Raw genomic sequence first — 11,962 nt, forward strand, 5'->3', positions numbered from 1 at the left:
CATGAGGCGCACTGACAATACCCTTGCAAATAAATTGGGTTATTTATGAATAGTTTAAGTTAGCTCATTTAAATCTTGTTTAAATTGGATTTATTTGTTAAATGAATGAGTTTGACTTATATTTTTTAACTTATTTAGTTTTGAAGAAATAACATATCAGTCCCTGTCCAAAAAAATAATTACCATTAAGTGATAAATATTATAAATATTAATGATTATAATTATAATTTTTTTCATTGATGTGTAATAATTTTTTGAAATGATTACTTCCTTTTAGTTTTAAGCTAAGGTCGAGAAAATTGAAGTGTTTTGTTTTTTTGTTTTGGTACAATAAAATCCTCACATCCTTCTGTAGGTTGAAAGCATCACCTGAGTTAAGATCACTAAGATGTCATGTTGATTGTTCTGAACTAGAGATTATAACTTGAAAGTTTGTACTGATACCTCAACACAAGTTCCAGTTAAATTCGAATTTGTGCAATAGAAGAGAATCGAACCCACGCTAAGTGCTATGTTAGTAACAACTTGAGACTTTCTTTTAACCAACTGAGTTACGTCCAGAGATGAGAAAATCGATGTTGATTCAATTAAGTTTGTGAACACCATATAAGAGTTTTATGTAAATATATATATGTGTGTATATATATATTTGGGGTCAAAAATCCTAGTTGGCAATTCTAAGTAATACCTTATACCTCTTCTTAGACTACCCAAAATAAAAAATAGTTCATGGTTAGTATAATTAAAATTTTACCTTGTAAACTAAATTTTAATGAAAAAATAATTGCTGCAAATAATAATAATGTTTTTTTTTTTTTTTTTGGATGAAGGTAAAAGGTTCATATTTTCATTAGGCATCCTTAACATTATAATTGTTACAATTTAAGCATTCACAATTAATCACTAAAGTAAGGAAGTACTAAACAAACTCATGGATAGTGGACATTGCCTTTGCTAAAATTGTTGCTAACAATTTATGTTTAGATTGTGAATTTATCAAGAGAAACAAAACAAGTAAATTTAGCTTATTTTACTCAATTTTCTTCTCACAAATTTATAATTTAAACATAATCTTTAAAAATACTTTTCTTTAAATTTTTCTCACTCATCGCACACATCACACCATAGTTTTTAAAGTAGTACTTAGCGTGGGTTGCAAGGTCCCCACGTAAGTGGTAGTTGCAAGGTCAATTCACATAATTAATAAAAATGACTTAAAAGAGGGGAAAATATTAGTGTACGAGCACGAAATATTTTTCTCGTATAATTCTGTTGATTAAGTATGTGTTTCTTCATACGTCGTTGTTTTACTCCCTGAAAATACAAACGTGAGCTAGTCAGCGGGTGTGTGCGGATACCTCTCCGATGCCTAAGTCAGCAAAATAAACAAATAGACAAAAGCTCTGTGTATTCAGGAATCAAAGTTGTGTTATCTCTCCATAGGTGATGTTGTGAGCTTTTATAGGTTCCGTGTGGCATAATCTTAGTAGGACTCTTACTCCTCCATGTAGAGTCCTCCTAGGAATCATATTCCTAAAAGATAATGCTTATCTTTCAACACCCCCTTACTGCTTAAACCAAGTGAGATGGTTTTACCATGGTTGGATGTCAATACGACCGAGCTAACATGACCATGCTAAAGCCGCAAACTAAACCGAGCTCCAACTAGCTCGGTTCTTCCTTTCATTGCGTGTACCTCGGTTTGACATGCTCCAACTAGGCTGTTTACTTAATACCAAGCTAACCAAGTACGAGGTAGGGGTTAGCTCGATGCTCCAATGCACAGTGCCAAGCTAGCTCTGCTCTCCCAAGCACAGTGCCTAGCTAGCTCGGCCCACAACCGCTTAGTCTTTTGGACCGAAGTAAATCTGTTTTTACCTAGGTCCATCTTGCGGCCCAATTACCATAGAAGTCTCCTACTTAGCTCGGCCCAATTTAGACATAAATTACCCTCTCAATTGCCCCTTAATTCCATCTGCGTAGCATGGTAGGGATTACCTGTCTACCTACCGAGCTAAAACCTTTAGCCTTTCAACCGAGCTAAATTCACACTGTGCTACCAACCTGTTCGGTTAAAACGTCTATTCAGTCGCTGTAACTGAATCGCTTCTCATTCTAAGGGCACGTGGCAAACTCTCATTGGCCCAGCATAGCTGTCACGGCATTCTTCGTACTTCGCAACATTTGAACAGTCCCACCTAAACTCGAATTCTTCACAAAAACCCTACTCTTCAAATGCAATACTATTCACCTTCTTCTCTCTCTACTTTCTGAGTTTTTCATTTTCCTCAATACTCCATCTGCAAAAGCTCGATTGGGATTGATTTTATCTTCAGCTCCTTCATTTTTGACTGGTATGTGGCTCTCAAATTTGTTTCTTTTCCATTTTTTTCGTACTTGTTTTTACAATACAAAGCATATTATTCATATGTTTTTCAAAATATATACCATGTTTGCTTCCACTTTTCTGGGAAAAACCATGTAATAGAACCACTTGTACTCATGAATAATCTGAAGAACGATGTATTTGATCCAAAATCACACTCCAACCGAACTAGGAAGTTGTTTGTATTAGGTGCGAACCTAGCCAAACTAAACAACCGAACTAACACTTCATGTCATACTTGTAGTTCCAATAAGTCTAAATACCTTGTGCTTTACTTAGCCGAGCTAGCGAACTGCCTTAGGTTTGCGCAATAATGCTCTAGAAAGCCTCAACCGCCGACCGAGCTATAACTTGCGGCTAACCAGCTCCCTTAGTCCAAACCGAACTAAGACTGCTGCCCCAATAGCTTCAACCGGGCTAAAGTCCCTCGCTCAAACCAAGCTAAGAATGATAGTATCCCATGTAGCTGAGCTAGGACTTCATTTATTTTGCCTTTATTTCTTTCAGCATAGTCCAACGATCCGTGCTTAACCTGTCTTTTTTACTTTGCAGACTCAGGTTGGCCAGGCACTCCCTTGAACGCTCAACCGAGCTACTCAGCGTCATCTCAGCACCGAGTTAACACTCTAATTTATACTTAACTTAAATCCACATGGGTAAAAATAGGTTTTTAGTAAACTCACAAGGGGCTATGGCTGAGTTCCGAAGGGACTACAACATCCCTGATGATGTTCACCTTAGTTTAGCCGAACTAGATACTACTCCTTGGGGAAAACAGGGCTTCGTTCCCTTCACCCTTCTTTCCATTGTAGAAACCAGACTTAGATTCCCTGTACAGCCTCTTATTTGCTAGTTCCTTAGACAAACCAACCTCTGCCCTGTCCAACTTTCCACAAATTCATACCGTATAATAAATGGCATCACCAAGCTAAACCACCGGGCTAGCCTTAATCTCGGTTTAGCCGAGCTCTTCCACCAATATTTCATAGGTTCAAATGAAGATGGCTGGGTTTACTATTTAAGAATAAGGCACCGGCGTGAAAAGATAATAAAGAATACCCCAGACAAGGATGTAAACGACGATGATTTCTTCTGAGTTTCTGAGAACTTTGAAGACCAGGAAGCCCAGATTCCGAGTGACCGAATAAACTAGAACAAAGGAGTCGCCGGTATAATTACCTCGGCTCAATTTCATGTTTTTCTTTTACTTCGGTGCTTACTTTAAACCGTACTAAACGTTTGTCTTTCTTCTTCATATAGACTTGAACCATCTCAAATCCCTGTATAGCTACCCCAACTTAAACGCACTTCACGCCGCACTGCGATATCCCAATAGAAGTTGGGCCGAGCTACTAAATTTTGAACTGACATATAGATACAGCAACCGCAGGAAGACTAGGGTGACCGATTTCTTATTGGAGCCCTCGTCTGAGCCTGATCCAACACTTCCTTAGGTCAACTTGATCCCATTGACAGCGGAGCAAGAGATGGCTAAGAAGAGAGCAGTAAGGGCCCTCCTTACCGAAACAAACCAGGCCGAGGTATCACCAACTGGCCAAACTCAAGAGACCGTGGTAGCCCTGCCAACCCATCAACCTTCATCATCTTGAGCAAGCAAGCGTGCTTGGACTTCCACAACCGAGCCACGTCTTGTCGACGAGGATGAAACAGTGCTTCCTCAAACCACTCCACCGAGCCCACAACCTGAGCGTTTCCAACGATCTAACTCTTCTAAGTGGGCACCAAAGATTACCTTCCAGAACCATACTATCACTGACTTCGATTCAGTGGTCGCCAAAAAAGACCATCTGATGGCATTCAACCTTGCCAAAAGCGTTTGCCTTCCAGCCGATATAGAGCACCACGACCATCTTACCGAGCTGAAGGCCATTTGCTCGACCACAAAATCAATGGTGCTGGTAAGTGGCCCATTTTCTTGTCTTTCCAATATGTTCATCTTTCTGCTCGGTTTTACTAAAAAGTTTCTTACTACCCTTTTACAGGCCGTGCAGAAAAACCACATCGCTCACAAGCATGTGTTGGAACTGCGCAAGGCAACAAGGCAGGCCATGGCAGAGGCCAATGCCAAAACCGTCGAGCTAGAAGAGGCGAAGAAGCAAATAGCCGAGCTACAAACTGAGAGGGTTCGTCTGACCGATCTTGTCAGCTCGACTGAGGCAGACAAGCAAAAGGCGGCGGCCATGATAAAAGATAAATATCTGCGTGAGCTGGCCAAGCTGGAGGGAAAAAAGAACGCTGAGATAACCAAGCTGAGAAGAAGGTTGAGGACGTGGAAGACCGCAGTTACAATGAGGGGGAGGCCACTTACATCAAGCAATGTGAAGCTGTAAAAGATCTAATCTTCAAATGTGAATGGATGGCGGCTACGGTGCAGCTTGGTCATGGCCCAGAGACCGAGGTCTTCCTCAACCCTCCTCCGTATTTCATATTGAGCTCTATGGCGAAGTACATTCAGTAAAAAATTTTGCAAGAGGAGGACGACGATCCTACTCCAGAAGACAACACCTAACCCGGTCGCCAGTCTATCTCCCCAACTCCAGTGGTCTCCATCCCACCTTTGCCTGCTGTGTCTGATGCGGTGCCTTCAACCAAGTTTAACCAAGATGTGCTTGCCACAACCGAGCTACCTCTAGGTGAAGACCGAGTTGTTTTGGATGCCGACCTGGACGACCTTTTCTCCTGATTTTTTCTTTCCTTTGTCTAGCAAAAGAGTTTGTAACCGGGCTGAGGCCCCACCTTTTGTATTTCTGATTTGCACTACCAATGAAATCTTCTTTTGTTTTCCTTTACTATTTGTTCGGTTTACTTTCATGCTTGCACTTTCAAATTGTTATATGAATGCAGCATATCATTTTCTAGCCGAGATACCTATCTCGGTTTTAACCTTGAAATCTACCTGGTCATACCTGCCAACCTCTTCAGCCTAGGTTTTTACCTCGGCTGAAGATCAGAAAAAGGTGTTTATTCCGACCAACCACTCTTCAACCTGGATCCTTATCTTGGTTGAAGAGTACTAAGTGTTGGTTTTTCCAGCCAACTGCTCTTCAGCTTGGATCCTTATCCCGATTAAAGAGTACTAAGTGTTGATTTTTCCAGCCAACTTTTTCAGCCTAGATCCTTATATCGGCTGAAGAGCAATAAATGTTGATTTTTTCAGCCAACCTCTTCAGCCCAGATCCTAATCCTAGCTGAAGAGAGCTCAAAGTTAGTTATTCTGGCCAACTCTAAATGAAGTGTTTGGTTTTTCCAGCCAAACGTCCTGCAGCCTAAATCCTTACCCTCAGCTTAGGAGAAGTGTTGGTTTTTCTAGTGAACCTCTTCTACCCAGATCCAAATCCTAGCTGAAGAGAGCTCAAAGTTGGTTATTCTAGCCAACTCTGAGTGAAGTGTTTGGTTTTTCTAGCTAAATGTCCTGCAGCCTAGATCCTTATCTTCGGCTTAGGAAAAATAAGTGTTGGTTTTTCCAGCTAACCTCTTCAGCCCAGATCTTGATCCTAGCTGAAGAGAGCGCAAAGTTGGTTATTCCGGCCAACTCTGCTTTTTGTTGCCCCTAGCTCACTAAAACAACTTTTATAGAATAAAACAATTATGCTAAAAAAAAAACTACTTATTTTATTGAGGAAAACAAAAATTACAAGTACTTTAAAGAAAAGTTAAAAATAAAATAGTTTGAGATTGGCAGTGTTCCATGGCCTGGGAATGGCTTTGTTGTCTTCATCTTCCAAGTGGTATACCCTTTTTCCTGCTAATCCAACCACTTTGTAAGGTCCTTCCCAGTTGGGCCCTAACTTGCCATCTCCTAGTACCAGAGTGTTTCCCATTACTTTGCGCAGCACCCAATCTCCAATCTTGAATTGCTATGGATGTACTGTCTTGTTATACTTTCTGGATAACTCTTACTGGTACGAGGCAATGTGAACTAGTGCTCTTTCTCTTCTTTCTTCTGCAAGATCGAGCTCCAATGCTATGGCTTCTCCATTTAAGTCTGGATCAAAATTTTCACTTCTAATTGTAGGGAGGCCAACTTCTAGTGGGATTACTGCTTTCATGCCATAGGCCAAGAAAAAAGGTGTTTTTCCAATAGACCGCCGAAGTGTGGTACGGTAAGCCCATAAAACATGAGGGAGCTCCTGCGCCCATTTGCCTTTTGCTTTCTCTAACCTTTTCTTCAATCCATCCAAGACGACTTTGTTTGATGCTTCCACTTGGCCATTTGCTTGGGGGTATGCCGGTGTAGAATTGTAGAATTCTATCTTGTACTCTTCACAAAAGTCTCTAAAGATTTTGCTATCGAACTGAGTGCCGTTGTCGGATATTAGAACTTTTGGTATGCCAAACCGAGTGATGATATTCTGCCAGACGAACTTCTTCACATCTTTCTCCTTTATTGATGCTAGTGCTTCTGTTTTCACACACTTTGTGAAGTAGTCTGTTGCTGCAAGGAAGAACTTTTTGTTACCGGGTGCTGTTGAAAGTGGTCCTACTATGTCCAAGCCCCACATTGTGAAGGGCCATGGGCTAGTTAATGGTAGAAGCTCTCTGGCTGGTTGATGTATTTGGTGTGCAAACTTCTGACATTTCTCGCACTTCCTGACATACTTCTCTAAATCTGCTTGCATGTAAGGCCACCAATATCCTTGTGAGATTGCCCTGTAAGCCAATGATCTTCCCTCTTGGTGGCTTCCGCATACGCCTTCGTGTATCTCGAACAAGAATGCTTTAACTTTGCTGGAATGAACACACTTTAGGTAAGGTCTTGTGAAGGATTTCTTGTACAAGGCCATTGATGGGGAGAGCCAAAATCATTGTGATTTTGTTCTAATCTTGTTGGCTTCTTTATTTTCTTCAGGTAAGACGTCGTCTTTTAAAAATACTATAATGGGATCCATCCATGAAGGGCCTAGTTCGGCGCAACATACTTCAGCTACTTCGGGCTCTTCGATGCTTGGTCTTGGCAAGGAGTCGATCAATAATGGATATAGGATGGATGTATCTTCCATCGAAGCAAAGCCTGCTAGTTCGTCCGCTCTGCTATTTTCTTCCCTGCCTATCTGCTCTATCCACACTACTTCAAATTTCTTGATCTCTTTTCTGACTAACTCTTGGTACTTACCCATCCTGTCATCCTTTGCCTCGTAGTCGCCTGAAATTTGGTTTACCACCAGCTGTGAGTCACTACAAACCATTAGCTCAGTGGCCTTCATGTAGAGTGCTGATTTTAGGCCTGCCAGAAGCGTTTCATACTCCGCTTCGTTGTTTGATGCTGGGAAGCCAAGGTTGACTGCTTGTTCCATTATTAGGCCGTCTGGTGAGATGAGGACTATGCCAAGTCCTGCACCGTGCCTGTTGGACGCTCCATCTATGAAGAGCTTCCACATCTCTCCAACGAACAGCTTCCAACAAGTAGAGGGATCGGATGATGCCTTGTGGTCATTAGTGTTACTGGTATTTTCTTCAAAGTCCACACTTATTGTTTGCCCCTCATTATCTGATTGTATCAAGTCTTTACTTGTTGGCAAATCTTTGCTTGGTGTAGCATGGTTTGCTTCTTCCTCCCTTCGTTTACCCTGGTCTGTCCTGGGATGTGGCTGGGTATCCTGTATCAGGGGTTGCGCTATTCCGGCGACACTTTCTATCCGTATTTCGGTTGTATCAGTTAAGTCAACTGGGCAGATATGATGACTTCTTGGTATGAATTCTGCGACAAAGTCTGCCAAAGCTTGGGCTTTTATCGCAGTTCTGGGTTGAAACTTGATGTCAAACTGTCCCAACTCTACTGCCCACTTCAAGATTCGCCTAGAAAAGTTCACCCTCTCAAACAAAGCTTTTAATGGAAAAGTTGTGAGGACGATTATGGTGTGGGCATGAAAGTAATGCGACAACTTCCTTGAGGCCATCATTAAGGCTAAGGCCAGTTTTTCCAATGGTAAGTACCTGATTTCTGCGCCTAGCAATGTCTTGCTGACATAAAAGATAAGCAGCTATTGGATTCCTTCCACTCGGACCAACACTGCGCTAATTGCGTGCTGTGAAACTGCCAGGTACGAAAATAGTTCTTCTCCAGGTATTGGGGTCACTAGCAACGGTGGAGAAGACATGTATTCTTTCAAACTTTCTAGGGCGCGGTCACATTCTTCATCCCACTCAAACTTGGCCTTTAATGCTTGAAAAAATGATCGACATCTGTCTGATGACCGACTTATGAACCGGTTGAGCGCGGCTGCCATACCGGTGAGATGCTGTACTTCTTTTACAGAGTTGGGCCTCTCTAGATCCTGAATTACTTTGATTTGAGAGGGGTCTGCCTCTATACCTCGGTTGGTCACCAGGAAGCCTAGGAATTTGCCTGATCCTACGTCGAACACACACTTAGATGCATTAAGGCGCAACTTGTGCTTCTTCAGGATCTGAAACATCTCACCTAGGTCCTTGAGATGGTCATTCTCGTCCTTGCTTTTGACTACCATATCATCGATGTAAGCCTCCATTGTTCTGCCTAACAATGGTTCAAACATCTTGGTAACCATCTGCTGGAATGTCGCCCCTGCGTTTTTTAGGCCAAAGGGCATGACCTTGTAACAATATAGTCCTCTTGGCGTTGTAAAGGATGTGACCTCCTGGTCTGGTTCATACATAGCGATCTGATGGTAACCTCTGTACGCACAAGAAAGCTAAGTCGATTGTGTCCTGCCGTTAGGTCTACCAGTTGGTCTATCCGTAGTAGGAGAAAGCTTTCTTTTGGGCACGCCTTATTGACTGTTTTGTAGTCCACGCAAACACGCCATTTTTCATTCTTCTTTGGCACCACTACTGTATTGGATACCCATTTGGGATAGTGCACTTCTTTGATAGCTCCTGCCTCTAGAAGATTTCTCACTTCTTCCACCACTATCTCGGCGTGGTGGAGTGCTGATCTGCGAGTGCGCTGTATAATTGGTCTGGCAGTTGGGTAGACATTCAATTGGTGACAGATGAAGTTTGGGTCAATGCCAGGCATGTCATATGGCGTCCAGGCAAACCCTTCGATGTTAGAGGTCAAGAATTCCATGACCTCTATTCTCTCAGTGCTGGACATAGATGAGCCAAGCAAAAAGAACTTTTCTGAGTTCTTTTCATCTATTCTTACCTGTACCAAGTCTTCCACTGCCTTCTATTCAGAGGCTTTGCCAACATCCGCAAACAATTCATTTCTCTCAGGTTCTTTCACCATCTGAACAAATCCTTTGGCAGCTCGGCTGCCATTTACTGTGACGAAGCACTGCTTGGACATAATTTGGTCTCCAAAGACCTCTTCAATTACTTCGACTTCGTTGGGGAACCGCAATACTTGATGATAGGTTAACGCTACAGATCGCATGGCATGTAGCCATGTCCTTCCCAAGATTATGTTGTAAGTGGAAGGGACTTTCAACACCCAGAATTCCACTTGTTTCGTCATGCTTCCTGCTCTGACTGGAAGGATTATCTTGCCCACTGGCCATTCTGGCATTGAGTTGAATCTGATCAGGGGAGATATTGCAGGTGCCAAGTCTTTGTCCTCCAGTTTCAGTTGTTTGAAGGTTTCATAATACATTATCTCACATGAACTTCCTTGGTCGATCAAAATCCGTTTGATGTCATAATCCTTGACGCAGAGTGTGACGACCAGAGCATCATTGTGAGGGCAATATATCCTTGCCAAGTCTCTGTCTGAGAAAGATATGATGCTCGTGGCTTCTGTTCTCCCCTTTTTATGATAGGTTCCGCACTTAGTACCTCCCTTAAGTGCTCAGCCTTCTTGATCATTCCCCTGAGCTCACATACCCACTCAGGTTTGAATACCCCATGTATTACGTTAATCACGCCTTGAGGTAGGGCGCCGATCGGCATTCCGTTTGGGTTGTCATGGTTCTGGGGGGCGGGCTGTGTCCCTCCTTCTATGTACTGGTCCAGGTGTCCAACTGCCACTAACTCCTCCAGGTGCTATCTCAACGGCGAGCAATTTTCAGTGCGGTGCCATTTTTCCTTATGAAAGGTGCACCGAGATATTTCGTCATAGTCCTTTTGCGCTTCTCCCAACTTAACTAGCCATCGGATGAAAGGTTTATCACGTATCTCACTAAGAATCTAATAGATCGGTTTTTTGAACACTATGGTAATGGCATTGCGGACTCTCAACCACCTTTTATCTTGGTCCTCTTCGTTGTCCCGCTTTTCTCACCCGTTCCTACTTGGACATTCTACCACGTTGACTTCTGCCGTAGTCTTTTTATCTGGTACTGCTGATGCACCAGATTTGGCTTTAGCGCGGGCACCATCCTTCTCCACCCGAATATGTTGGTGCACTCTCTCCATTAAGGCCTCCATCGTGAGGGGTGGCGCCATGGTGATTGAGTCCCTGAGCCTATTTCCGACTGGAAGACCTCTTTTGTACTGTGCGATGGCGAGATTTGTAGGGCAATCTCCTATCTAGTTGAAGGTCTCCCAATAAGGACTGTTGTAGGATCTCAACGTCTCCTTGTCGTCCATGTCAATGGAGAGTAGCTGATCGATCTCCACTGGCGTCTTGGTGTTCGTTCTGAATCTTGTCACGAATGCCTCTGCCAATTGCGCCCAGGAGGCTATGCTGCCTTCTGGTAGCCTTTCGAACCATGTTAAACATAGGTCGCCAAGGCTGGATGGGAATAGGATGCACATCAACACCTCGTTTCGCCGGTATACTGCCATAACCTGGCGAAAGTGGCTAAGGTGCATGTAGGGGTCTGTTTTCCCCTCATACGTGGTGAATTTGGGCTAAAGGAAGCCTAAAAGGAGGGGCGCGTTCTTAATCTTCAGAACGAACGACGAGGTCTGCAGCCTTGCTAATGCTTTGTCTGTCGGTTCGTAAGCAAGGCGCGGTATCGGCATTCCTACCTCGACGCTCCCATGTGTCCGAGGAGCCAACCGCTGAAGGGCTGAAACTCTGCGTAGGTCGCGTGCCCTGTTATCTTCCTTCCATTGTGCCCTTTCTTCTAGCACAGTTCGCAAATCAGATGATCTAGGCAACTCTGTCTGCCTGGATAACGTCTGGTGTGTGCGTGAGGGCCGATAGGTGCTTCCCTCAGTATGTGACCTCTCAGTTCTTGTTCTCTCAGACCTGGAGTAACGAGTCCTAGGAGTTCTTGACTAAGTGTCGCCTGTTCCCAAGCTCCTACTCTCTGCTTGCAATGGCGTGGTATGCCTACCACAATCTTCTGAGTGGCGAGGGGGCGTGTTACTTTTGCGCCCCTCTTCTGTCGCCACCCCTTTTCCTTTGATCTGGCGTTTCATAGACTCCATGTTCGCCGCCATCTTCCTTATTAACTCGTTTTCTTCCTTTACGCGATCCTCCAAAACTTGAGGATCGATCCTCCGCCTTTGTCTTTCTGGACTTTGAGAGCGACGGGGGCTATTAGTTCGCCTCTCCTTTGCATCCCTCCGGGGGTTCTGTCGCTAGGGCTCTAAATCAGCCATGGGGGGGATAGAAGACAAACCTTCGCGCCTCCCACCCCCCTCTGTGGTTTGTCCGTCAATGGCGGACTGCGACAAATCTTCATT

The sequence above is a fragment of the Camellia sinensis genome, chromosome 14 (assembly GCF_055761805.1).
Source record: "Camellia sinensis isolate YWXY chromosome 14, ASM5576180v1, whole genome shotgun sequence".
Lineage (NCBI taxonomy): Eukaryota > Viridiplantae > Streptophyta > Magnoliopsida > Ericales > Theaceae > Camellia > Camellia sinensis.